This window comes from Bufo bufo, chromosome 2 (genome assembly GCF_905171765.1).
Source record: "Bufo bufo chromosome 2, aBufBuf1.1, whole genome shotgun sequence".
In the NCBI taxonomy this organism is placed as follows: domain Eukaryota; kingdom Metazoa; phylum Chordata; class Amphibia; order Anura; family Bufonidae; genus Bufo; species Bufo bufo.
Window position 1 is genome coordinate 304196743 of NC_053390.1, and position 27029 is coordinate 304223771.

General features: G+C 46.5%; 1 protein-coding gene across 1 annotated transcript in view; it reads left to right on the plus strand.

The window, feature by feature from the left end:
- Positions 1-27029, plus strand: part of LOC120989007 — a 769594-nt gene that overhangs the window by 173548 nt on the left and 569017 nt on the right. The gene's annotated exons all lie outside the window — the stretch shown is intronic.

A 27029-nucleotide genomic window follows, 5' to 3' on the forward strand; every position in this document is an offset into this window, starting at 1 on the left:
GTGGGTGGGCCCATGAGCTATTGCGGCTATTAGGGGATAGAGAGTTCTGGGTAGGCATACTCTCTTTCCCTGTGTCCAGAGTCCGGATTCTTCTTCAAGGGCTGACTCTTTCAAAAGGTTTCCTTTTCCCTGGGAGTGGCCTGTTTCTGCATTTGTTTCAGTAGGTCCCATGTGACTTCCTCTTGCTCCAGATCTTCTTGTGCTGTCAGGATCTGTTCTGTCTGGGCACTTTCCTCTTCCATTGCTGCTCTCTTTGCTGTTTGATCAGCTAGGGCATTCCCTCTGGCCTCAGGAGTGTCAGTTCATGTATGGGCCTTTACCTTGAACATTGACACTTGAGTGAGCAGGAGTATTGCTGTCACGACCATGGTCATGGTCGTGACTCCTGTATCCGCATGCTGTTGCCTGCGGTCTGGTTTGGTTGTTCAACCACAGGTGAGGGCCGCTAGTATGTTGCCTCACTTGTGGTTGCCGCTGGCAACATGTAGTTTATTCGCAGTTTAGCAGCCTGAGCTGGTGCTGGGCAGCTTGCTGCAATGTGCATGCGGTTGCACCTGGCAACCTATCTTTGTTAGGTGTGTCTTTTGTATGTCTGGTGTGCACAGGGTTTTAGTTATGTGTGCACTTTCTCCTTTAAGTGGCTGTCTTCCCTTCCCTGGTGTGAGAAGGGTTAATTCCCTTCTGTGTGTGTGAACACTGGGTGTGTCTGTGTGGGTGTGGCTACTTGGGCTATAAAGCCTCAGTGGAGACCTGAAGCTGAGGGGTACTCCAGCCTTGTTTGTAAGCTGGAGGCACTCTCCTGGTTTATACCATCAGCCAGTGTGGGCCACCCTTGTGGTCATAAACTTTTATGTTAGACATTATTGTTCTTTTATATTATATGTCTAGTGGTGTCTTTATGTTTATTGCAGCGTATGGTCCTGGGTTCCTGTGTGATGTTTGGTGTGTGCTGTGTCCGTCCATGTGGTTGTGGACTGCAGCACTTGTGCACGGGTTCCAGGCTGTGTGTCTGTGGCAAGTAGGTGTGATACTAGTTTCAACTACCTGCCATTGCCATATGTCTGTATATGTTTCCCTTCTCCCTTATAGCTTGGCCAGTGAGACTCCTGTTGCTCCGTGTCTAGGAGGAACAGGTCGTCTTACCCTGCTCCTAGTCCAGGGCCACCCTGAGGGCTAGTAGGAATTACAGGTTCCAGTGTATGAGCCCTCCCACCATCAGGGTCGGCTTATACGGCTAGGAGACAGGGTCAGAATTAGGGATGTGATAGGACGTGACCTGCTCCCTGATTCCTGTCCTGGCCTAACAGCTATGCTTCAGAGAGATATCGCACGGCTGAGGGTTTCCCCCATCCTCAGCCGTGACAATTGCTGCCATTAGGGCTGCTACTGCTGAGGCATTTTTGATTGGGGTTCCTGCGGCTGTCATGTAATCCCGTGCCTTCCATATTAGTCCAAAGTCCTGAACCACTCCAAAGGTATATCTGGAATCCGTGTAGATATTAGCGGTGGAATTTTTTGCCATGAGGCAGGCTTCAGTGAGGGCAATGAGTTCAGCCTCCTGTGCTGACTGGTCTGGGCGCAATTGTTTTGCACACAGCACTTCATGCTCACTAGTGACTGCCATGCCTGTATGGAATTTCCCTTTGTCATCGGCGTACCTTGAGCCGTCCACAAAGAGAATCCAATGAGGGTTCATCAGAGAAGTGTCTTGGACCGATGGTGGTTTCCCTACTTCAGCTTCCATCATTGTGATGCAATCATGATCCTGTTCCTGGTAAAGAGAGTCAGTTGAGGTCCATAGTTCTTCTTCCTGAAGATCTTCTTCAGCCTGCAGATCAATAAAATCTTCAGAAGCATCTCCTGAATCTCTAGTATACTCCCCCCTTGGAAGAGGAAGGAGTGCAGCAGGGTTAAGGATGTGACATTTCTGAATGGTGACATTATCTGGCAGGAGCAGACTACACTGCAGCCGGAGGTGGCGTTGTGCAGTGAGGTGTTTGAGTTGTCTCTGCTGGAGGATGGCAGAGATGTCATGCGGAGCCAAAATAGTGAGGGGGTGCCCAAGCACAACGTCAGATGTGACGTCCAGAAGAGAGCTGGCAGCATGGACAGCTCTGACACAGGAAGGGGCAGCTATGGCTACAGGGTCAAGACGCTTAGAGTAGTAGCCCAACGGTCTGTTGCGTCCACCATGAGTTTGGGTAAGAACTCCAGTATTGTAGGAGTTCAACCTCCGGGTTGTCTGCCTGCCATGGTTGGAGAACGGAGGACATGGCTTTTGCTAAACCATGAGGGGCTATTCTGAGCTCTCTGAGGCATCACAGTCCAAGTGTATTGCTTGCCTGCATGTGTGAATGCGACAATCTTCCTTTAATCATCTATAAATACAAGAAACAGAACTGGATCGCACATCCTCAATACTATGCTTTTATATAACTTCTTCTCAGCATAATAAACATCGCTTCTCAGCGTAATTAATCGTATACCTACCCCTATGCTGCATGCTAACATGAGGCATTAGTATACAATTTGATCAAAAAGCATAGGCCCACTCACCACGACAAGGCTGCCTCTTTGAATGGGACCCTATTCTAAATTTGGCGCAGCACTGCATGGTGACCGCCGACGCCGCAGCACCACCCCAGCAGGCAGCGAGACCCAGCAGTCAAACAGCGCCCCCGCTGTATGACAAAGCCACCATGGCACTGGGCCCCACTAACCCACCAGGACGGCACCAAAGCAACAATGGCCGCCGTGCAGTACTGCACCATGTTAACAGGTGTGGAACCGACCCCATCACATACTCTCACCATGTGAACAGGTATGGAACTCACCCTATCACATGCTCTCAGGAACTCCAACTGAGAGGTAGGCATATATACCCTTATGCAGTTTCCTGCTAATTAAAAGCACTGGGGCCGAATAGGGAGGAGTGCTGATACCAGAAGGGAAAAGAGCATAGACTCTACAGAATATGCATAAATACAAGAAACAGAACTGGATCGCACATTCTCAATACTATGCTTTTATCTAACTGCTTCTCAGCATAATAAACATCGCTTCTCAGCGTAATTAATCGTATACCTACGGGGGCATGGCCTGACTGGGGATGGGAGAGGACGTGCAGAGCTGAGCTCCCGGCTGAACATCCTGTAATCCATTCTTCTCCCCGTCCATCTGGGGCTGTAACGGCTCACCGATACATCGGAGTGCTTCCCCAGGGGTCCTGCTACCGTACCGCTCCGCCATGCGCCGTCAAAAGGCCAAAGAGAAGGAGGGGAAGGACTGTGAAAGCGCCACCCCAGCAAGGCAAGATGGCGCCGGACAGTCAATGAAGCTCCTGGATGTGGCAGCGCGACTAGAAAAGTTTGCTCACACCACTGAATCTGTTCATCCTGCGCTGGCCCTGAACGCATACGCTGCCGCTGTTAAGAGGAATCCTTCAATGCCTCCATCGCAAGATGACAACATTCCAGAGGACTCTGAGGCCAGTGATCTTAATGGCAGGATGGCCGCCTCAACGCTTGAGCCTACTATCAAGGATGTCTTTTCAGCGGTGTTACAATGCAATAATGCAATCACTGCGCTTACTACCAATGTGGGTGGCCTGAAAGAGGATGTAGGGCTACTAAGGCAAGATATGAGGCAAGTCAAAGAGCGTACGAGTGAAATGGAGGGCCGCTTAAGTGATTTGGAAGACCAAATGCCGCCAGTTAAAAGGGACATGCAGCGGGTGATTTACAATGTCACCATGCTTATCTCCAAAACTGACGACCTGGAAAACAGGCTGCGGCGGAACAATGTGCGCATGATTGGAGTGCCAGAACGTACCGAAGGAAGAGATGCTGTTACATTTGTGGAAAAGTGGCTAACAGAAAAAATAGGAAAAGAAAAGCTGTCTCCCCTGTTTGCTGTGGAACGGGCACACAGGGTGCCGTTTCGCCCCCCCACCACCAGGGGCACCACCGCGCCCTTTATTGCTTAGAGTCCCCCTTTTTCGTGACCGGGATGCCATTTTAAGAGGAGCAAGAGACTGCACTGATCTGACTATTGATGGGAACCGGATCTCTTTGTTTCCTGACTTCTCACCTGACGTCCAAAAGAAGCGTGCATGTTTTACTGATGTTAAACGCAGACTGCGACTATTACAGCTTCCATATTTTATGCTATATCCTGCGAAACTGCTAGTCGTGGCGAAAGATAAAATGCACTTGTTTGAGGATCCGGGTGCGGCATGTCAGTGGTTGGACTCTACTGAAAAGGATTTAAGGGAGGACCCCATAATCTGCTGATTGCCACAAGTTATTATGCTATCACCTTCTACCTTTTGTCTATATGGACAGTTGATAAATGCGGGGTCATGTTGTTGGTTAGATGCCTGCACATAATGGTGTGGGGGGCAGACCGAGTGCTTGAGTCAATGATTTGCCCAGTACTGGAGACGGCCTTTGATGATATTTGTCCTTTTCATCAGCTACGAGTGTTATACTATAAGGGGGAGATCTGATATATGCTAGCATAGCCGGGGATGTATGCCACTTGCTAGTTTTTATTTAACATTCCCCTTGTTTGCTATTGCATACTTGTTTGTATTCCCCAAGTTCAGGAAATTCTTTTCCCCAGGGTTTCACGTGTATGTGAAATGTCTTTATTTGTGCTGTATGGGTTGGGAAGGGGATGGGGGGGTGGGAGGGGCTGTGAGACCTTATTGACTAGACACCAGTGGTTCTATGTGTATGACCGGGGCGAGGCTGCTTACGGACCTGTACTGATATGGTTTAAAAACATAAATGGGTACCCTTAGAATAATTGCCTGGAATGTGAGGGGGCTGAACCAACCTACTAAACGCAATGCCGTATTTTATGCCTTGCAAACGTATCAACCGGCAATTCTATGCCTCTCGGAAACTCATCTCACTTCTGAGAGGACACATCCTATTCATAAGTCTTGGGTGGCACAGAAGTTTCATTCCTCCTATTCCACGCAATCGAGAGGGGTGAGTGTGTTGGTGCATAGAAATGTTCTCTTTATATCGAGGGAGGTACATGTGGATGAGGAGGGTCGCTTTATATGTATTAACTGTTCTGTGTTTCATTACCAGGTGTTACTAGTGGCCGTTTATATACCTCCCCCATATTCCTGTGAAGTTCTCAAAAAAGTACTATCCTTCACTTCCAAATTTCCAGACCTGCCAGTTCTCATAATTGGTGATTTTAACATGTTCTTATCCCTAGTTAAATTCCTATCTGATAGTGGGGCCTCTGGCCCCTTCTATCCTCATTAGCCAAGACGCTTGCTGAAATAGACTTGTATGATTTTGGAGGTCCAGAAATCCTGGTGTGAAGCAATACTCATGCTATTCGTCATCACATAGTTCTCTTTCTAGGATAGATCTCGCTGTGGGATCTAAGGGAGTGTTAGATAAGGTCCAGGATGTTAGGTACTTACCCCGTAGTATTTCTGACCACTTCCCGTTATTGGTAGTGCTGAATTTAGGGAGAGAGCTATTGGGGCCGAGACAGCCATGGCGACTAAACTCATTTTGGATCCAGTTAGTTGATACTGGTACTGTGATATCTGCTACTCTGACTGACTTTTACGAATAATGAAGGTTCAGCTAGTCACTCCATTATCTTGGATACAATGAAAGCTTATATTAGAGGGATATACATTAAACGGATTAGTTCCCATAAAACTAAAAGCAGGGCACTTATGACAGAACTACTGGATAGAGTTCAGACTACGGACGCTAAATACATCTCTGACCCCTCCCTAGAAAATTCCTCGCACTGGACGGAGGCGCAAAATGTACTGAAGGAACATTTGATTAGTAGGGCTGGGGACAAACAATTTTTTAAGACTCAACATTATTTTATGGAAGGGGAATGTACGGGCCACGTTCTAGCTACTATTATTAAAACCCAATCAGGCCCCTCTTGTGTATTGGGAATCACTAATAAAATGGCCTACAGGTATCGGGAGATGATAACATACTGAACATATTCCATGAGCACTATGCAGAAGTCTATAAGTCCAGACTGGGGATCCAGATGCCCAGCCTGTCTGATAATCAGGTTATTACTTGATGGGGACATTCAATTGGAAGAGAGGGTATTGGCAGTGCAGTCGCTCACTAACGGAAAAGCACCTGGGGGGGATGGTTTGCCTGGGGAATTTTACAAAAAACATCAAGAAGTTGTGCTCCTGTATCTCCTACAGGTGTTTAATGAATCTTATAGGACAGGTATTTTACCTATGAGAGAAGCATTGGTGGTGGTGATCCCTAAACCAGATAAGGATCCCAATATGGTAGATTCATATAGACCAATTTCACTCTTGACAGTAGATATAAAAGTGTTGACCAAGGTACTTGCTAATAGGCTCCTGAATGTTATCTCCCACATTATACATTAAACAAAATTAGGCAAAGTGAAAAAATTTGGGCACTGTTATCATTTTATTGATTCCAAAACCTTTAGAACTAATTATTGGAACTCAAATTGGCTTGGTAAGCTCAGTGACCCTTGACCTACATACACAGGTGAATCCAATTATGAGAAAGAGTATTTAACTACCTCAGCCCCTATAGCTTAAACAACCTTAATGACCAGGCCACTTTTTACACTTCTGACCTACCCTACTTTCACCGTTTATTGCTCGGTCATGCAACTTACCACCCAAATTAATTTTACTTCCTTTTCTTCTCACTAATAGAGCTTTAATTTGGTGGTATTTCATTGCTGCTGACATTTTAACTTTTTTTGTTATTAATAGAAATGTAACAATTTTTTTGCAAAAAAATGACATTTTTCACTTTCAGTTGTAAAATTTTGCAAAAAAAACTACATCCATATATAAATTTTTCTCTAAATTTATTGTTCTACATGTCTGTGATAAAAAAAAAAATGTTTGGGTAAAAAAAAAAATGGTTTGGGTAAAAGTTATAGCATTTAGGAACTATGGTACAAAAATGTGAATTTCCGCTTTTTGAAGCAGCTCTGACTTTCTGAGCACCTGTCATGTTTCCTGAGGTTCTACAATGGCCAGACAGTACAAACACCACACAAATGACCCCATTTCGGAAAGTAGACACCCTAAGGTATTCGCTGATGGGCATAGGGAGTTCATAGAACTTTTTATTTTTTGTCACAAGTTAGTGGAAAATGATGATTTCTTTTTTTTTTTCTTACAAAGTCTCATATTCCACTAACTTGTGACAAAAAATAAAAACTTCTATGAACTCACTATGCCCATCAGCGAATACCTTGGGGTGTCTTCTTTCCAAAATGGGGTCACTTGTGGGGTAGTTATACTGCCCTGGCATTCTAGGGGCCCAAATGTGTGGTAAGTAGTTTGAAATCAAAATCTGTAAAAAAAAATGGCCGGTGAAATCCGAAAGGTGCTCTTTGGAATGTGGGCCTCTTTGCCCACCTAGGCTGCAAAAAAGTGCCACACATGTGGTATCTCCGTACTCAGGAGAAGTTGGGAAATGTGTTTTGGGGTGTCATTTTACATATACCCATGCTGGGTGAGATAAATATCTTGGTCAAATGCCAACTTGTATAAAAAAAATGGGAAAAGTTGTCTTTTGCCAAGATATTTCACTCACCCAGCATGGGTATATGTAAAATGACACCCCAAAACACATTGCCCAACTTCTCCTGAGTACGGAGATACCAGATGTGTGACACTTTTTTGCAGCCTAGTTGGGCAAAGGGGCCCACATTCCAAAGAGCACCTTTCGGATTTCACCGGTCATTTTTTACACATTTTGATTTCAAACTTCTTACCACACATTTGGGCCCCTAAAATGCCAGGGCAGTATAACTACCCCACAAGTGACCCCATTTTGGAAAGAAGACACCCCAAGGTATTCCGTGCAGAGAACATGGGCATGTGATGAATTGGGTTTGTGGACCAATATGACCGCAATTCATGCTTTTTAGTTAGACCCATGTTGAGGAGAAGGCCCAGAAAAGTTTTAATTTCGGAAACTTGGACTGGTTTCCACCGGAAAGGCTGGGCATAAAAGCTTCCCGGGTTGGCGGTTATAAATTGTGTGGCATACCAATTACCAACTAAGTCTAAGAGCTCCGCAGTCAAGAACAGCTCAAAAAATCCCAGGGCCGAACCGATCTGAGCCGTCTCAACCCGAACTCCAGACTGGGCGGTGAAAGGGGGAACCAATGGTGCGGCTGAAGTTGGTGACTGCCAATCAGGGTTTGTCTGTGCGGTGGCTGCGACGGGGTAACTACTGCACGTGCCACCGTACCAGCTTCAACTGCCCTTCTGGTGCTCGCTACTTCACCATGTTGTACGGCAGTGCTGGTACTAGGTCCAGAAAGGGCTGCGCTGCTGGTGTATGCCTCACCACGTGATCCGACAGCGCCAGCCCCACTCTGCTGCTCTTAAAGTGGATCCTGCGCAACCTGTGGTCTAGCGACACGGGGCCGGGTACGCCTGGTGCTATCAGGAACCTCAGCCTCCTCGTCCGAACTTTGGGTCAGAGAGCCACTGCTTTCTACAGGTTCATAATCTGACCCGCTAGATTCGTCAGATGAGGGTTCCCATTCCTCATCCGACTGGGTCAGAATCCTGTAGGCCTCTTCAGAAGAATACCCCCTGTTTGACATTTGGGCAACTAAATTTAGGGGTATTCCCTGAGACTACCCAAGAAAAAAAGCAAGCCTGTCTTACAAATGGGAGGCTAGCGAAGTACCGGAGGCCGCTGCGGTTGATAAAAAATATCAAAACTGATTTTTTTTATCGCCGCAGCGCGTGTAAAGTGAATGTGCAGTGATCAAAAAAAATATATTTTTTTGTCACTGCGGTGGGGCGGGCGTGGGTGAACGCACGTGTGGGCGACCGATCAGGCCTGATCGGGCAAACACTGCGTTTTGGGTGGAGGGCGAACTAAAGTGACACTAATACTATTATAGATCTGACCGTGATCAGTTTTGATCACTTACAGATACTATAAAAGTACAAATGCTGATTAGCGATACGCTGAAACAGCGAATAAGTGACTGCGGTGCGGTGGGCTGGGCGCTAACTGATCCCTAAACTACCTAACCAAAGGGCCTAAACTATCCCTAAAACCTAACAGTCAATACCAGTGGGGAAAAAAAGTGACAGTTTACACTGATCACTTTTTTCCTTTCACTAGTGATTGAAAGGGGCGATCAAAGGGGTGATCAAAGGGTTAATTGGGGTGCAGGGGGTGATCTGGGGCTAAAGTGTACTGTTGGTGCTACTCACTGTGATCTCTGCTCCTCTGCTGGATCCAACCGACGAAAAGGACCAGCAGAGGAGCAGACAAGCCATATAACAGATCATATTTACTAATATGATCTGTTATATGGCTTGTGATTCGATTTTTAAAAAATCAGCAACCTGCCAGCCACGATCATTGGCTGTCAGGTTGCTGATGAAATACTCCTTTAACTTTTGCCGGCCCGCGATGCGCATGCGCGGGCCGGCTCTGACCGAAATCTCGCGTCTCGCGAGATGACGCACGGATGCGTCCAGGAGGAATGAATTAACCACCTTCCGGACGCATTCGTGCGTTAGGCGGTCCGGAGGTGGTTAAGGGGGTCAATTGTAAGTTTCCCTCCTCTTTTAATTTTCTCTGAAGAGTAGCAACATGGGGGTCTCAAAACAACTCTCAAATGACCTGAAGACAAAGATTGTTCACCATCATGGTTTAGGGGAAGGATACAGAAAGCTGTCTCAGAGATTTCAGCTGTCTGTTTCCACAGTTAGGAACATATTGAGGAAATGGAAGACCACAGGCTCAGTTCAAGTTAAGGCTCGAAGTGGCAGACCAAGAAAAATCTATGATAGACAGAAGCGACGAATGGTGAGAACAGTCAGAGTCAACCCACAGACCAGCACCAAAGACCTACAACATCATCTTGCTGCAGATGGAGTCACTGTGCATCGTTCAACCATTCGGCGCACTTTACACAAGGAGATGCTGTATGCGAGAGTGATGCAGAGGAAGCCTTTTCTCTGCCCACAGCACAAAAAGTGCCACTTGAGGTGGGCTAAAGCACATTTGGACAAGCCAGCTTCATTTTGGAATAAGGTGCTGTGGACTGATGAAACTAAAATTTTGTTATTTGGCCATAACAAGGGGTGTTATGCATGGAGGAAAAAGAACACAGCATTCCAAGAAAAACACCTGCTACCTACAGTAAAATATGGTGGTGGTTCCATCATGCTGTGGGGCTGTGTGGCCAGTGCAGGGACTAGGAATCTTGTCAAAGTTGAGGGACGCATGGATTCCACTCAGTATCAGCAGATTCTGGAGACCAATGTCCAGGAATCAGTGACAAAGCTGAAGCTGCGCCGGGGCTGGATCTTTCAACAAGACAACAACCCTAAACACTGCTCAAAATCCACTAGGGCATTTATGCAGAGGAACAAGTACAACGTTCTGGAATGGCCATCTCAGTCCCCAGACCTGAATATAATTGAAAATCTGTGGTGTGACTTCAAGAGAGCTGTCCATGCTCGGAAACCATCAAACCTGAATGAACTAAAGATGTTTTGTAAAGAGGAATGGTCCAAAATACCTTCAACCAGAATCCAGACTCTCATTGGAACCTACAGGAAGCGTTTAGAGGCTGTAATTTCTGCAAAAGGAGGATCTACTAAATATTGATTTCTTTTCTTTCTTTTTTGCTGTGCCCAAATTTATGCACCTGCCTAATTTTGTTTAAACAATTATAGCACACTTTCTGTAAATCCAATAAACTTCATTTCACTTCTCAAATATCACTGTGTGTGTCTCCTATATAATATATTTAACTGACATTTTTTATCGTAACAACCAACGATTTATACAGGAAAATCATGACGATTAACAAGGTTGCCCAAACTTTCGCATCCCACTGTATTCTGGTGAAATTCACAAATTTTTTGGTGTGATGTACCACTCCTATACCTATTAGACCGAAAAAATATATAATTTGTCTGTTACATTTTCTGGTGAAATTCATCAATTTTTGGGTGTGTTGTACCACTGCTATACCTAGTAGACAGGTTAAAAAAATAAATGGTCAGTTACATTTTCTGGTGAAATTCACCAATTTTTGGGTGTGATATACCAATGTTATACCTAGTAGACAGCTTAATAAATTTCAATAATTTTTCTGTTATATTCTTATATTTTTAGACGTGAATAAACAACCTGCTATGCATAGGTGACAGGGAATAAAATTTAATATATTATTCAGTAATTAATGCGCGCCACATCCATTCATTCAATGCTTAAACTTTGAAAAGTTTTCACACTTTTACGCTTTAATAATTTCTCCTGTATTTCAACTCTATAATTTTAAATTTGAAAAAATGAATCCTCCCATGGATGTGGTCTCTCTTTCTCACGCTCCCTCTCTGGCCTGGAACCCTGATTCCCCGCCACCCGTGATCACCATGGTAGGCGCATAAAAGAACATCGAAAATTGATAGAGCAGATATCAAATTGGATCGTGAACATCACGGGGACGTGCGACATGGTGGGGCAGTAAGTGTGCACACGCCTACATGAACTGACTGACAGGGGTCAGCCCCTGCAACTTCTGGGTCTTGGATGCAGAAGCCCACGGAAGGGATTCCAAGTGTTTACATGGCTTTCCGATTTATGGCTCTGCTCTGCAAAAGATAGGACAACATGGGCACGGAGGCCATACGTTCATGCGAATGGGGCCTTATTCTGTCATCCTGGTTTGGCAGTTCAGGACAAAGACTGAAAATCCTGTGTGTACTGTAACATTTAAATGAGAGCTTGGTGTACAGTACCTCAGCACCATCTGTTATATGTCAGTGTAGGTCTCCCGGTAATAAGGGTCGGGGTCTCTCCAGCAGGGTGTATGTAAATATATTTGAATAAGTTCCTGTTTAAATAGAGAGGTTAAAGCAACCACTAATCAGGAACTGTACAACAGACCTGGAAGTGACTTGTTCTATCTCTTCTGACCAAACATGAAAGGTCTCCTTTGGTTATTCTGTGTTATATTAATCCTAAAATGTGAGTCTGATTTCCTGCCAAAGTCAATTCCACTCAACTTCTAGTAATAATTGTAATTATTATAGATTTTTGTTTATGTACAGGTGTCACTGCACAAATCTCTATGGTGGAGTCTGGTCCTGGTATTGTGAAGCCTTCAGAGACTCTGGACATGACCTGTAAAGTGACCGGGGCCTCCCTCACTGACAGCACTAACATGCATGGTGTACACTGGATCCGACAACCTGAAGGGAAAGGACTGGACTGGTTGGGGGTAATATGGCATAATGATGGCAAAGTTTATGCCCAGTCTCTTCAGGGACGTCTAACTCTAACAAGAGATACAAATAAAGGAGAAGTTTATCTTAAACTCACTGGAGTGAAACCTGAAGAATCTGGGAAATATTATTGTGCTAGATACACAGTGTAACAGATGGACTGAGGACATGTACAGAAACAGATTTATATAAAGAACTACTGTAGCAGAAGGACCCGGCTTTGCATGGGTATGTTTCATCTATTTTATTTAATGTTTGTGTGTGTCGTTAAAAGATATCAACAGTATCCACTATAACAGTGACATCTACAGTACTCCGCTCCTTAACAGTGACCTCCACAGCCCTCCATCCCTTATGGGACCTCCACAGCAGTCCACCCCCTTAACTTTGACCTTCACAGCAGACTGCCCTTGTAACAGTAAGTTCCACAGAACCCCACCCCCTTAACAGTGACCTCTACAGCACCCATCCTTTAACACTGAGCATAGGTTACAGTCCTCTTAACTGACCTCCACCATTCCCGGCCCCCTTAACAGAGACCTCCACAGCGACTGCCCCTTTAACAGTAACTGCCACAGTACCTCTCTCCCTTAACAGTGACCTCCACTGTACTTCTCTCCCTTAACAGTGACCTCACAGTACCCCGCTGCCCCTTTAATAGTGGACTCCACAATCCGTTCCTCCCTTAACAGTGCCTGCCCCTTTAACAGTGACCTCCAAAGTAGCCTGTCCCCTTAACAGTAACATCCACAGAGCCCTCCTCTTTAACAGTGACCTCCACAGCAACCACACATTTTTTAGTGACCTCCACAGTCCCCCGTCTCATTAACAGTGATTTCCACAATAAGCCGCCCCTTTAACAGTGTACTCCACAGAGCTCCGTTCCCTTAAAATGTGACCTCCACAACACCTCACCCCCTAATAGTGACCTCTAAAGCACCCTGCCCCTTAACACTGACCTCCATAGTGGACCGTCCCCTTAAGGGTCCATTCACATGTCCGCAAAATGGGTCCGGATCCGTTCCACAACATTGCAGGACGGATCCGGATCCATTCATTTTCAATGGGGCACACAGTGTGCTGTCCGCATCCGCACTTCCGTTCCGCATCCGCACTTCCGTTCCACAAAAAAATTTAACATGTCCTATTCTTGTCCGCAGACACGGGCAAGAAAAGGCATTTCTATTTAAAATGCGGGCCATGTGCGGTCTGCAAAATGCGGAACGCACATGGCCGGTGTCCGTGTTTTGTGGATTCGCAATTTGTGGACTGCAAAACACTTGCGGACGTGTGAATGGACCCTAACTGTGGCCTCCACCGTTCCATGCCCCCTTACCAGTGACCTCCACAGCGCAAAAAACGTAAGTGTAGATAATCACATATGTCGGTCATGCAAAAATCAAAATGTTATCACAGAGAGCATAAAACCAATTAGAACATAACTTTTAATACATATAAAAAGAGCCCAATTCGAGCTGTCAATGTATATCCCATTGTAGCGCTGCTATACCGATAATCAGTGATAAACTTGACATCAGGGGCAAATAAGGGCTACATAGCGGGAAATCTGATCCTGTCAGAACCCTAGATAATGGCTCAGCCCAGAGGCACACCCTGATGGTTGATGACCTCTGTCTTCGTACCTAAGCCTATTATTCCCCTAAAAGCCCTAACAAAATTGTAAAATAGCTAATACCCTAAATTTCAACGTGTTTCCCCAAGTAGATTGATAAAGGTTCATCAGGGGACAAAGAGGGCAATACAACATAAACAATTAATAAGATGATCATCTGTTATTGGAGACCTTACAGAGCAATACCTGAGCATAAAAAATATGGATCAACGGCCTGAGGCAAAAAGATACATGTGGGCTCAAAAAATTACCAATGTAGGCTATTTACAGTAAGCACCGTGGAAAACCAATAACAAGGCGATACAATAAAGTGAGGTCCATGTGGACCACTCACGTGCGCCAACTTCCTCAGGATGTAAGGATCTCCATTGAGCAGAATAGCAGCCTCCACAGCGGCTCGTCCCTTTAACAGTCACCTCCATAGCGGCCGCTTCTCTATTAGTGACCTCCACCGTACCCCATCTCCTTAACAGTTATTTCCACAACACCCCATCCCTTTAACAGTGGCCTGTACAGTATCTCACCCCTTTAACGGTGACCTCCACAGCGGGCGCACTTTTATTAGTGACCACCACAGTACCCCATCTCCTTAACAGTGATTTCCACAACATTTTCCTCTTAGCTTTTACCTCCACAGCAGCCTGCCCCTAGGATGGCCAGAGTTTTGGTTTTAGGACAGACAGTCCAGCTTCAGACTCCCTGTCCTCTGTCGGGTGCAGGGCATGGACGGACACAGGGATGTCCTTTTGCATAGCTCACTCTCAGACAGCAGCACTGTGCTGTCTGAGCGTGAGCTGCAGGAAGAGAGTCACCCTCCCTTCCACCCCTGCAGCTGACAGAAGTTGATTTTTACCTTAATTTTTTTAAATCCCTGTCGGCTGCTGGAGTGGGAGGGGGCATGGCCTAACTGAGTCGTGGGCATGGCTTAGTAGGACCTGGAGTGGGGTTTTTAGGTCTGTCTTTTGAGGGTGGCCTAAAAGGACACCCCACCTGTCCCCTAAACTGTGACCTCCACAGCACTCCGCTCCCTTAACAGTGTCATCCACAGCGCCCTGCTCCTTTAAAGCTCACCTACAGCAGTGAAGAAAAATGGCTGGGTTATGAAAACCTGGTGTAAAACTGTGTGTATGCGAAGATTAAGGGCCTGCGAGCTTCTATTGGCTGAAAAGGATTATGTGACCAGGCTTCTATTGGCTAATGCATTTTTTGGGGAATATCTCATGAACGGTACGTGCTAGAGAGCTGAGACCCGGTCTAAAACCTTCCCGGACACCTGATGTACCTGTTTGCCAAATTTCGTGATTGTAAATGCAACGGTGCGGATTCCTTTAGCGGACACACATACATACATACATACATACATACACACACTCAGCTTTATAAATTAGATGATAGAAGAGAAGTAGATTGGAGACATCAGGGTATCGATTACTGAATCGATTACTGAATCTTTATATTCTTTGATGTATGTGGAATTTACTATATATATTGTAAGGGATCGCTCTCGTAAGCAGGGAGGTAGGGATAAGCGAATCGACTTTGGATGTTTAATCCGAAGTCGGTTCGCATCAAACTGCATTCTAATACTGTACGGAGCCCCTACAGGGCAGTGATGACAAGTAGTTAAGGCTGCATGCAGCCTGTATTTGTGGGCGGGGCCAGGTCACTCCTCTTAAACCCCCCACTCCTGGGTCCTCTCCGCCACGCATGCCGCATTCGTACGTTCCCGGCACTTCTCGTCACTTCCGGTTCGCTCGCTGGTCAGGTAAGTGGTGGCGGACGCCACTCCATGTGTACCATTGCTCCTACCCAAGTTTCCCCCTCGTACGTCTCACCCGAACCGCTCCGGTGCCTGTTTGTGCTGTGAACCCTCCTCTCCTGGTCAGTCCGCTGCTGCTCCACAGTGCGCCCCTCATCTCGCGAGAGGACATGCGCTTGCCTGTAGGTCCCGCTCTGGAGCCCGGCGGCTGACATCACGCGCCCTCCTCCACTCGGGGGGAGGGGGGCCTTACGTCACACATTACACCGCTCAGTATGCTCGGGCCACAATGTTTTTTCCTCCCCAGCGCGACTTCTTCTTGTTCCGCTCTGGTGGGGGAGGAAGGGCTGTCCTGCTCCTGAATGTCATTTGTGACATTGCGTAAACAAGCGCAAACTATGCTCAGACTAGGCTAAACATTCCTGGCAGTCTGGGCATAGGGTAGGCACCAGCTCACCTTACTGTATATAGGTCATCTGCAATGTTTGTCAGGTCTGTGGTTTTTATTTAATAGTATAAAAAAAAAAAAAAAAATATAATAAAAAATAATACTAAATAAAAAACTCCTTGGTTTTGCCGTGTCCGGAAAACCCTGGTGGCTTGTGAGGTTATGCGCTACATCTGTGTCCTTTTTTTGGTTCCTTTAGAGTCGTGGTTTCTCCGCTTCGTGTTTTTGTCCATCTGACGTCTCAGGATTAGGTATTAGGTCGGGTTCTTATACATATTTCTAATTATTTAAAAAAAAAAAAATCTTTTTCCTCCAGGCACTCTGAGGGTCCCTGCCAGTCAGTCAAGTGGAAATTCTTGGGCCTGAGGGTCTTTCAGGTAGGTATGGTGCGGCACGTCGCTTGTTATGCAGTTCACTCGCTGGTACTGTGGTTTTCCTCACCTGAGGCGTTCAGGTGTCATTTTCTGTTTGCTGTCCATCCTGCCTGAAGCGTTCAGGTATTTTCCCTGTCCATCTGTGCCTGAAGCGTTCAGGTATCTTCCTTATCCATCTGTGCCTGAAGCGTTCAGGTATCTTCCCTGTCCATCTGTGCCTGAAGCGTTCAGGTATCTTCTCTGTCCATCTGTGCCTGAAGCGTTCAGGTATCTTCTCTGTCCATCCGTGCCTGAAGCGTTCAGGTATCTTCCCTGTCCATCTGTACCTAAAGCGTTCAGGTTTTTCCCTGTCCATCTGTGCCTGAAGCGTTCAGGGATCTTCCCTGTCCATCTGTGCCTGAAGCGTTCAGGTATCTTCCCTGTCCATCTGTGCCTGAAGCGTTCAGGTATCTTCCCTGTCCATCTGTGCCTGAAGCGTTCAGGTATCTTCCCCGTCCATCTGTGCCTGAAAGCGTTCAGGATCTTCCCTGTCCATCTGTGCCTGAAAGCGTTCAGGTGTCTTCCCTGTCCATCTGTGCCTGAAGCGTTCAGGTATCTTCCCTGTCCATCTGTGCCTGAAGCGTTCAGGTGTCTTCCCTGTCCATCTTGCCTGTGGCATTCAGGTCTCGTCCCTGTCTTCGCAGCCTGAAGCTTTCTGGTGCGCGACTCACCTCTCCAACTGGTAGTATTCAGGTGTAACCTTTCCGCTCAGCCTGGAAGAATCCAGGCCTCTATGTCTCGCTGCAGTAATCGTCTCTCCCCCTCCTGGTACCTTGGACACCCTTCGGCGTTTTACGTTCCTCCTTAGCGGTGTGCTCGCTGGCTTCGGGAGCCTCTGCTGGGTTCCTGCCTCACCCATCCATCGTCACTCTGTTTTTCGTGTCTAACTTGCATGTCGGTGCGTCCGTCCTTTCGTCCATCGTTGCCACATCTGGGTGTTATTTTCGGTCCCGCATAACTCTCTCACGCCGGCTCCTGACTTTTCCAGTCCACAGGGCAAGTCGGGTCTCGTCCGTCAAGTCGCAGGCGGTAAGGCAAGGGTATCGAGTCTACAGACAGGTACGTTCCCAGTTTCGTTTTTCTCGTGAGCTTAGTTAATACGGAACACAGTTCTCGTGTCCTCTCCAGCTGCCATGTTTTGTTTTTAAATTTCAGGTCCTACGTTAGGTCTTCAAGGTCTTCCGAACCATGTCTCAGGTGTCAGACGTGGACGACACTTTGTCCCTTCCGGGTACCTCGGTCTCTGGTCAAGGCGGCCCAGAGTCCCTCAGGAGATGGACCGTGCCAAAGCTTGTCGCTGAATTGCACAGAAGGGGCATCAGGCATCCAGCTTCGGCACGAAAAGCCGAACTATACAGGCTGTTGATGTCAGAGACTGGTCCGTTAGAAGGGGAAGATTCGTCCCCATCCATTCGACAATCTCTGGTGCAGCTACAGGCTACCATGGATTCCCTCGCGTCTTCCGTGGCTGACATCAGGACCAGGGTGGTGGACTTGGAATCCAGAACCTTGCCGTCACCCCAGGCGGTGGTCCCTCTCTCCGACCCTTCTTTTCAGCTTCCGGCTCCAGGTACGGCCCCAGCAGTTCCAGTGGTAGCACCTGCCCACTTTGTGCCGGATAACATCAGGAAAGACATCTTGGCAGGAAAGGATGTGAACCTGGCTTCAATTCTGATAGCATCCCATGATACCACGGACAATAAGACCTTTGATTGTGGGGAAATCTCGGTTGTCCTTAAGGCCAAGGATGCCTGGCTCAACCGTAAGCTCTCCGTGTCAGAGTTTGTTTTGGCCTTTAGCCTGTACAGAGACGTGGTCTGCTCCGCCTTCCCATCCCGGAGGGAGGAGTTGGATACGTATTTGTACAGAGTCACTGATCTTGGGCACAAGTACGGCGGCACGGCTTTTTATGACTACCACCGCTCCTTCTCAGCTAAAGCCGCCGCCGCACTAACTCAATTTCAGTTTTCTGTCAACTGGGCCACTCTCGACATGGAGTTATTTTGCCGGCATTTTGCCGGTCTCCGTGCCCCTTCATGTTCGACTTGCCAGTCGATCTTTCATTCATCGGAGTGGTGTCCGCAAGCAGCCACGGCTCAACCAGATAGGGCCATCCCCGGCCCCTCCGGTGTTTCTCGCAGCCCCTCCTCCATGGACAAGTTAGGAAGGCCCATCGTCTATCTTGGCAACAGCCAAGTTTGCAATAATTTTAACTTTGGCACTTGTCTTTTCAGTGGCTGCAGGGCCCTGCACATCTGCACCATTTGCTTCAGGGCTCACCCCAGATGCACTTGTCCAAAGCGGTTCTCCAAACAGCTATGACTAGCCGACTGCAATATCGACCTTTTGGCTGTTCTGTTGCGGGATCATCCGGCCCCGGGATTTGTGGACTCCTTGATTTCCGGCCTCTGTTTCGGCTTTGACACGGGGATGGTGGCGCTCCCCCATGCTAACTGGGTGTGCGACAATCTTCAGTCGGCCAGGTCGGATCCTGCCGCTGTTCAGGAGCTCCTGAACTCGGAGGTTGAGAAGGGGTTCCTCTTGGGCCCATTCAACCTGATTCCTTTTTCTCGGTGGCGGATCAGCCCTATAGGAGTTGTGTCAAAGAAGGATTCTAATAAAAAACGCTTAATTTACGACCTCTCAGCCCCTCATGATTCCGTCATTCCCAGCATTAATTCATTAATTCCATCTGAAGAGTTTGCCATGAGATATGCGTCCATTGACGAGGCCATTGCTCTCATCCTCGGGGCTGGGAAGGGCGCCTGGTTGTCTAAAACTGACATCGCAGACGCATTCAAATTACTTCCAATCGCTCCACATTTATGGCAGTTCTATGGCATTCAATGGGAGAACAGGTTTTATTTTGCTAATCGGTTGACCTTCGGCTCTAAGAGCAGCCCCTGGTTGTTCGACCAGTTGGCTCAGGCTTTACACTGGATTCTGACCCAACACGGCAGTACTCCAGCGGTCATCCACTACTTGGACGACTTTCTCCTCATTGAACAGCCACAGTGTCAACCATCAGGTCTTCGCTCCCTCCTGGAGCTTTTCTCCTCCTTAAACATTCCCATTTCACAGGGCAAGACCTCTGGTCCTCACACCTCCATCACCTTCCTGGGCATTATCCTGGATTCTGATAGGATGGAAGCCAGGTTACCAGAGGACAAGTTGGCACAAATCCGTGAAGCTGTTTCCGGGGCTCTAGCATCTTCCCAGTTGTCCAAGGTAGAATTACAGTCCATTCTGGGTAGATTAAATTTCGCCTTAAGGGTGATGCCCCAGGGTAGGGCCTTCATTTCACGTCTGCTCTCACTCCTCCCAGCAGCCCCCGAGCCTGACAGCATTGTCCGCTTAGACAGGGCAGCCATGGCAGACTTGCGTATGTGGAACGATTTCCTTTCAGTATGGAACGGGGTCAGTCTGTTCGTCCCTTCCTGGACTCAATCTTCAGCTAGGGTGTTCTCTGATGCCGCAGCTTCCCGGGGGTTCGCAGCAATATTCGGGTCCCACTGGTTGGCGGGTCCTTGGCCTCCTCAGATCAGTACTGATCCTCAGGCACTTAGTTCTTCTCCATTTCTGGAATTTTATCCCGTTGTGGCAGCTGCCACAGTCTGGGGTCACCTTTGGGCCAATTCCAGTGTTATGTTTATTTCTGACAGTCAAGACTTAGTGGACATCATCACCAAGGGTCGGGCTAAGTCGGCAAAAATCATGTCCCTCCTGCGTAAACTGGTCTGGCTATCTATGATTAACAACTTCCATTTTTCATGCTCCCATATCTCAGGTGCTAGCAACACTGCGGCCGATGCTTTATCTCGGTTCAATTTTCTCACGTTTTTTCAGGAATGTCCAGAAGCCGACCAGACCGGGGCACGGATTCCCAGTTTCAGCAGCCTAATGTTGGATTAAGGTCCCTGCTGGCTACGGCCAAGGACTTCATGCACCGTTCCCTTTCTATCAACACGGCCCGCAATTACCACACCGGTTGGAAGCTGTTTTCAAAGTTCACCACGGATCATCCCCAACGGGATACAGCTTTCACTCCCTACATCATGGCCTTTATGGCCTATTGTCATGTCGTCCTTAAATTGGCACCCAGCACCATCCGTTTATACCTTGCCGGGGTGCAGCATTTCTTGGTGTTACAAGATCCAGAGTATCGCTCTGTGTTCGTGTCTCAGGCCGTCAAAGCCACGCTCAGGGGCATGGAAAAGAGTAGTAGGGATACGGCCCCTTCCCGACGGTGAACTTTTTAGGCAGCTGTCTGCAATCCTAGATGGTAATCCTTTTGGCCCTTCCATTAGTCTGGTTATCAAGGCGGCAATGTATTTGAGCTTTTACGGCTTCCTACGCCCTGGAGAGTTCTCTGTCACTTCCCCAAGGGCGACCTTCCTAAAGAGGGAACAACTATCCTGGAACCGGGATCACTTTGTCTTAAGCCTTCCTTCCACGAAGACGTCTCAGACCGGTCCTCCTATACAGATTCGCTTCTTTGAATCAAAGAACGAATGGTGTCCGGTTCTCGTGCTACGACACTTCCTAAATACCATAGTGCCTCCGGACCCTGAATCACCGTTACTTCCATTCCAAGGGAAGCCTCTTTCCACACGGCAATTTGTATCCCACATCAGATCCCTGGTCGCAAGGTTGGGGGTGGACCCCAAAACGATAACCGGGCATTCATTCCGCATCGGAGCGGCATCTGCAGCCTCCAAACACAGGACACCTCCGCACGTCATACGTCACATGGGTAGGTGGAGATCTGCCTGCTTTTCCCGGTATATTCCAGATCCGCAATCAGAGACCCGGGAAGTCTTCCGTGCATTGGTTTTGTAATGTATATTAAATGTCATTACTTTTCCCTACTCTGTGTTTTTTGCCCTCTTTTAGGCCTACCCGCGTAACGTGGCTCCAGGCACACATCAGCCACTGTTAGGGTCCCCTTCGTCTATCCTACGGACCGTGGCCTCGAACACAAGTAGTTAAGGCTGCATGCAGCCTGTATTTGTGGGCGGGGCCAGGTCACTCCTCTTAAACCCCCCACTCCTGGGTCCTCTCCGCCACGCATGCCGCATTCGTACGTCCCACCCTTGTCCCCCCCTTTCTTTTTTCTTTTCTGTCCCCTTTCTCACTCTACCTAGGGTGGGCCCTCTTTTAGGCCTACCCGCGTAACGTGGCTCCAGGCACACATCAGCCACTGTTAGGGTCCCCTTCGTCTATCCTACGGACCGTGGCCTCGAACACAAATAGAGATGAGCGAATTTCATATTTTGTAATTCATTCACGTTTCGTTTGGTGGTTAAAGCAGAATTGCGTTATAGATTCCGTTACCACGGACCATAACTCAATTCTATGACAGAATGCATACCGGAATGCCTTTAGAGGCATTCCGTTATTCATCCGTCATAATAGAAGTCTATGAGGTGCAAAACGGATCTCTTCCATTTTCATTATTCAGGGAAGTCCTCTCTCGTTATGCATTCCGTCATAGAATTGTGTTATGGTCCGTGGTAATGGAATCCATAACGCAATTCTGCTTTTACCACCAAACAAAGCGTGAACGAATTTCATAACATGAAATTCACTTATCTCTAATTACAAACTTCTCATTAAACAGCGGGTTTCAAAGTGCAAACAGTGCTCTGTTAGGTCACTTCAGAAATACAGGTGATCTTCACAGTTATAGCGTCACTGGGTGAGGTGAGGTTCCATCACCAGTACAACCAAACATAAAACAAAATAAACACCTGTCCATCTGGGCTCTTATTAATACAGAGGCAAGTCCTCTCTCATCTATAAGTCCTATTCACACCAGGATAGTTCAGGCTTCACACAGCCTCACAGTCTGCCAGTTACCAAGTGTTAACTATGGAGGTTAGCTTCTCCAGGTATATCTCCCCTAGACTGACAGTCTGGGATCTACTTTATTCCCCAGTAATGATCCCAGCACACTACACCTGGGATACCTCAGGCTATAGCGAATATCTACAGTGGAAGGGTGTGGACTGAGAGGTCCCACTGACAATCCTACCTCTCAGTCCAAATAAAATCCAGCCCATGGAATTTAAACTAAAACAGATCCAGCAACTATGTTTGCTGAAGCAAGTGCAGATTCCTGGATTTGATCCATCTCACGCAGCTGAGGAATCTGGGTGAGATATACGTGTAAAAGGTTTATCTACCAAAAGAACACTCTGCAATTATTGTACTTACTGAATATTGAGGTATTTGTTGATTTATGTAGAATACTGTTGAACATTATGGTCTTTTATTTGGAGGAAGGGTGGAGTGTTATGTAGTAGTTGTAGTAGTAGTCCTATAGGAGAGTAAATGTTACAATAATGACATGCTGATAATTTCTTTATAGCCAGTGCCCGAGGAAAGGGAGAGATGTCAGTCTTAGGCATAGCAGGCTAAAGAATAGGGAGAGACTACTGTCCAGAGTAGACTCTGTTATGTACCTGGCACTGGTGGGTGTCTTATAGATGAAGATGGAGGATCTTTCTCTGAGATCTATCCATTCTTGAGAGTCCTTATATCTGGCTGTGGCACTGTACAGAAGCCAGCAGAGGAGAAAAGAAGACACAGGTGCTGGGTCTAACACCTGATTGGTGATTGAGATTGAGGGAGGGGCTACATGTGACTGAGGAGTTAGTTTCGTTTTCAGTATGAGAGAGCAGCTGAGGAGAGTGACTGAGAGGACGGCACCAGAGCTTTTAATGTTAAAATTAGTGCAGTGTCTTGAAACACACTGTTTAACCACCTCAGCCCCCAGTGCTTAAACACCCTGAAAGACCAGGCCACTTTTTACACTTCTGACCTACACTACTTTCACTGTTTATTGCTCGGTCATGCAACTTACCACCCAAATGAATTTTACCTCCTTTTCTTCTCACTAATAGAGCTTTCATTTGGTGGTATTTCATTGCTGCTGACATTTTTACTTTTTTTGTTATTAATCGAAATTTAACGATTTTTTTGCAAAAAAATGACATTTTTCACTTTCAGTTGTAAAATTTTGCAAAAAAAACGACATCCATATATAAATTTTGCTCTAAATTTATTGTTCTACATGTCTTTGATAAAAAAAAAATGTTTGGGTAAAAAAAAAATGGTTTGGGTAAAAGTTATAGCGTTTACAAACTATGGTACAAAAATGTGAATTTCCGCTTTTTGAAGCAGCTCTGACTTTCTGATCACCTGTCATGTTTCCTGAGGTTCTACAATGGCCAGACAGTACAAACACCCCACAAATGACCCCATTTCAGAAAGTACACACCCTAAGGTATTCGCTGATGGGCATAGTGAGTTCATAGAACTTTTTATTTTTTGTCACAAGTTAGCGGAAAATGATGTTTTTTTTCTTTTTTTTCTTACAAAGTCTCATATTCCACTACTCAGGAGAAGGTGGGGAATGTGTTTTGTGGTGTCATTTTATATATACCCATGCTGGGTGAGAGAAATATCTTGGCAAAAGACAACTTTTCCCATTTTTTTATACAAAGTTGGCATTTGACCAAGATATTTATCTCACCCAGCATGGGTATATGTAAAAAGACACCCCAAAACACATTCCTCAACTTCTCCTGAATACAGAGATACCAGATGTGTGACACTTTTTTGCAGCCTAGGTGGGCAAAGGGGCCCATATTCCAAAGAGCACCTTTCGGATTTCACAGGTCATTTTTTACAGAATTTGATTTCAAACTCCTTACCACACATTTGGGCAGCTAGAATGCCAGGGCAGTATAACTACCCCACAAGTGACCCCATTTTGGAAAGAAGACACCCCAAGGTATTCCGTGAGGGGCATGGCGAGTTCCTAGAATTTTTTATTTTTTGTCACAAGTTAGTGGAAAATGATGATTTTTTTTTTTTTTTTTTTCATACAAAGTCTCATATTCCACTAACTTGTGACAAAAAATAAAAACTTCCATGAATGCACTATGCCCATCAGCGAATACCTTGGGGTCTCTTCTTTCCAAAATGGGGTCACTTGTGGGGTAGTTATACTGCCCTGGCATTCTAGGGGCCCAAATGTGTGGTAAGGAGTTTGAAATCAAATTCAGTAAAAAATGACCTGTGAAATCCGAAAGGTGCTCTTTGGAATGTGGGCCCCTTTGCCCACCTAGGCTGCAAAAAAGTGTCACACATCTGGTATCTCTGTATTCAGGAGAAGTTGAGGAATGTGTTTTGGGGTGTTTTTTTACATATACCCATGCTGGGTCAGATAAATATCTTGGTCAAATGCCAACTTTGTATAAAAAAATGGGAAAAGTTGTCTTTTGCCAAGATATTTCTCTCACCCAGCATGGGTATATGTAAAAAGACACCCCAAAACACATTCCTCAACTTCTCCTGAATACAGAGATACCAGATGTGTGACACTTTTTTGCAGCCTAGGTGGGCAAAGGGGCCCAAATTCCTTTTAGGAGGGCATTTTTAGACATTTGGATACCAGACTTCTTCTCACGCTTTGGGGCCCCTAAAATGCCAGGGCAGTATAAATACCCCACATGTGACCCCATTTTGGAAAGAAGACACCCCAAGGTATTCAATGAGGGGCATGGCGAGTTCATTGAAAAAAAAAATTTTTGGCACAAGTTAGCGGAAATTGATTTTTTGGATTTTGTTCTCACAAAGTCTCCCTTTCCGCTAACTTAGGACAAAAATTTCAATCTTTCATGGACTCAATATGCCCCTCAGCGAATACCTTGGGGTGTCTTCTTTCCAAAATGGTGTTATTTGTGGGGTGTTTGTACTGCCCTGGCATTTGAGGGTCTCCGCAATCATTACATGTATGCCCAGCATTAGGAGTTTCTGCTATTCTCCTTATATTGAGCATACAGGTAATGAGATTTTTTTTTTCCGTTCAGCCTCTGGGCTGAAAGAAAAAAATGAACGGCACAGATTTCTTCATTCGCATCGATCAATGTGGATGAAAAAATCTCTGCCAAAAAAAGAAAAAGGAGGGGAAAGGCGTCTGCCAGGACATAGGAGCTCCGCCCAACATCCATACCCACTTCAGCTCGTATGCCCTGGCAAACCAGATTTCTCCATTCACATCAATCGATGTGGATGAATAAATCATTGCCGGGTTTTTTTTTTTTTATATATACAAAGTGTTTGCCAAAGTATATGAACACCGCCACCTCCTCAGCTCATATGCCTCGGCAAACATATCTTTTACCGCAGAGGAGAAATCTCGTCTTGCAGCGCCGCATACACCGACTTGCGTGTAATCTGACAGCAGCGCAATGCTTCTGTCCGAATGCACATCAGTGCTGCAGCTGGTCGATCGGTTGGTCCACCTGGAAGGTAAAAAAAACAAAACAAAAAAGAAAAAACCAGGCCGCAAAGCAATAACTTTATTAACTTTAGAACAGAACATATTAACTTTTTTTAAACTTTTGTAACTTTTTTACTTACCGGTAATTTTTTTTTTGTTTATTTTTTTTACCTTTATAGAACAAACCTCTCCTTCCCCATGGGACAATGTGCAAAGCGCAAATCGCCCAAAGATGTGGCGAAGTACGTTATGCACTTTATCCCAGGTGAAAGGAGAGGTTTGCAGCAGCTGAGAGTAAAAGGGCCCTAATAGCCCTGTGTGCCTGTCCTGTGAGATGCAATCCCTATGCTAGGTGTACCTGTGTGTGGTACTTCCGGAAACACTCACCAAAGCATAGGGCAGGGTGGTCAGGACAGTCAGGACAGAAATAGCGGGTGTCACGCCATATTCCACTCCTTATTCTCGATGATCTCTTCCTGGAATTTGAGGAAAGATCGTGTTCTCCCAGCCTTACTGTAGAGAACAAAACTATTGTACAGCGCCAATTGAATTAAATATACAGACACCTTCTTATACCAGCGTCTGGTTCTGCTGGAAACTAAATACGGAGACAACATCTGGTCATTGAAGTCCACCCCTCCCATGAGCGCATTATAGTCGTGGACACAGAGGGGCTTTTCAATGACACGGGTTGCTCGCTCAATTTGGATTGTCGTGTCTGCGTGAATGGAGGAGAGCATGTAAACGTCACGCTTGTCTCTCCATTTCACCGCGAGCAGTTCTTCGTTACACAAGGCAGCCCTCTCCCCCCTTGCAAGACGGGTGGTTACAAGCCGTTGGGGGAAGCCCACGCGACTAGTTCGCGCGGTGCCACAGGCGCAAATCCGTTCTAGAAACAAATGCCTAAAGAGGGCCACACTTGTGTAAAAATTGTCCACATAAAGATGGTACCCCTTGCAGAATAAGGGTGACACCAAGTCCCAGACTGTCTTCCCACTGCTCCCCAGGTAGTCAGGGCAACCGACCGGCTCCAGGGTCTGATCTTTTCCCTCATAGATCCGAAATTTGTGGGTATAGCCTGTGGCCCTTTCACAGAGCTTATACAATTTGACCCCATACCGGGCACGCTTGCTTGGGATGTACTGTTTGAAGCCAAGGCGCCCGGTAAAATGTATTAGGGACTCGTCTACAC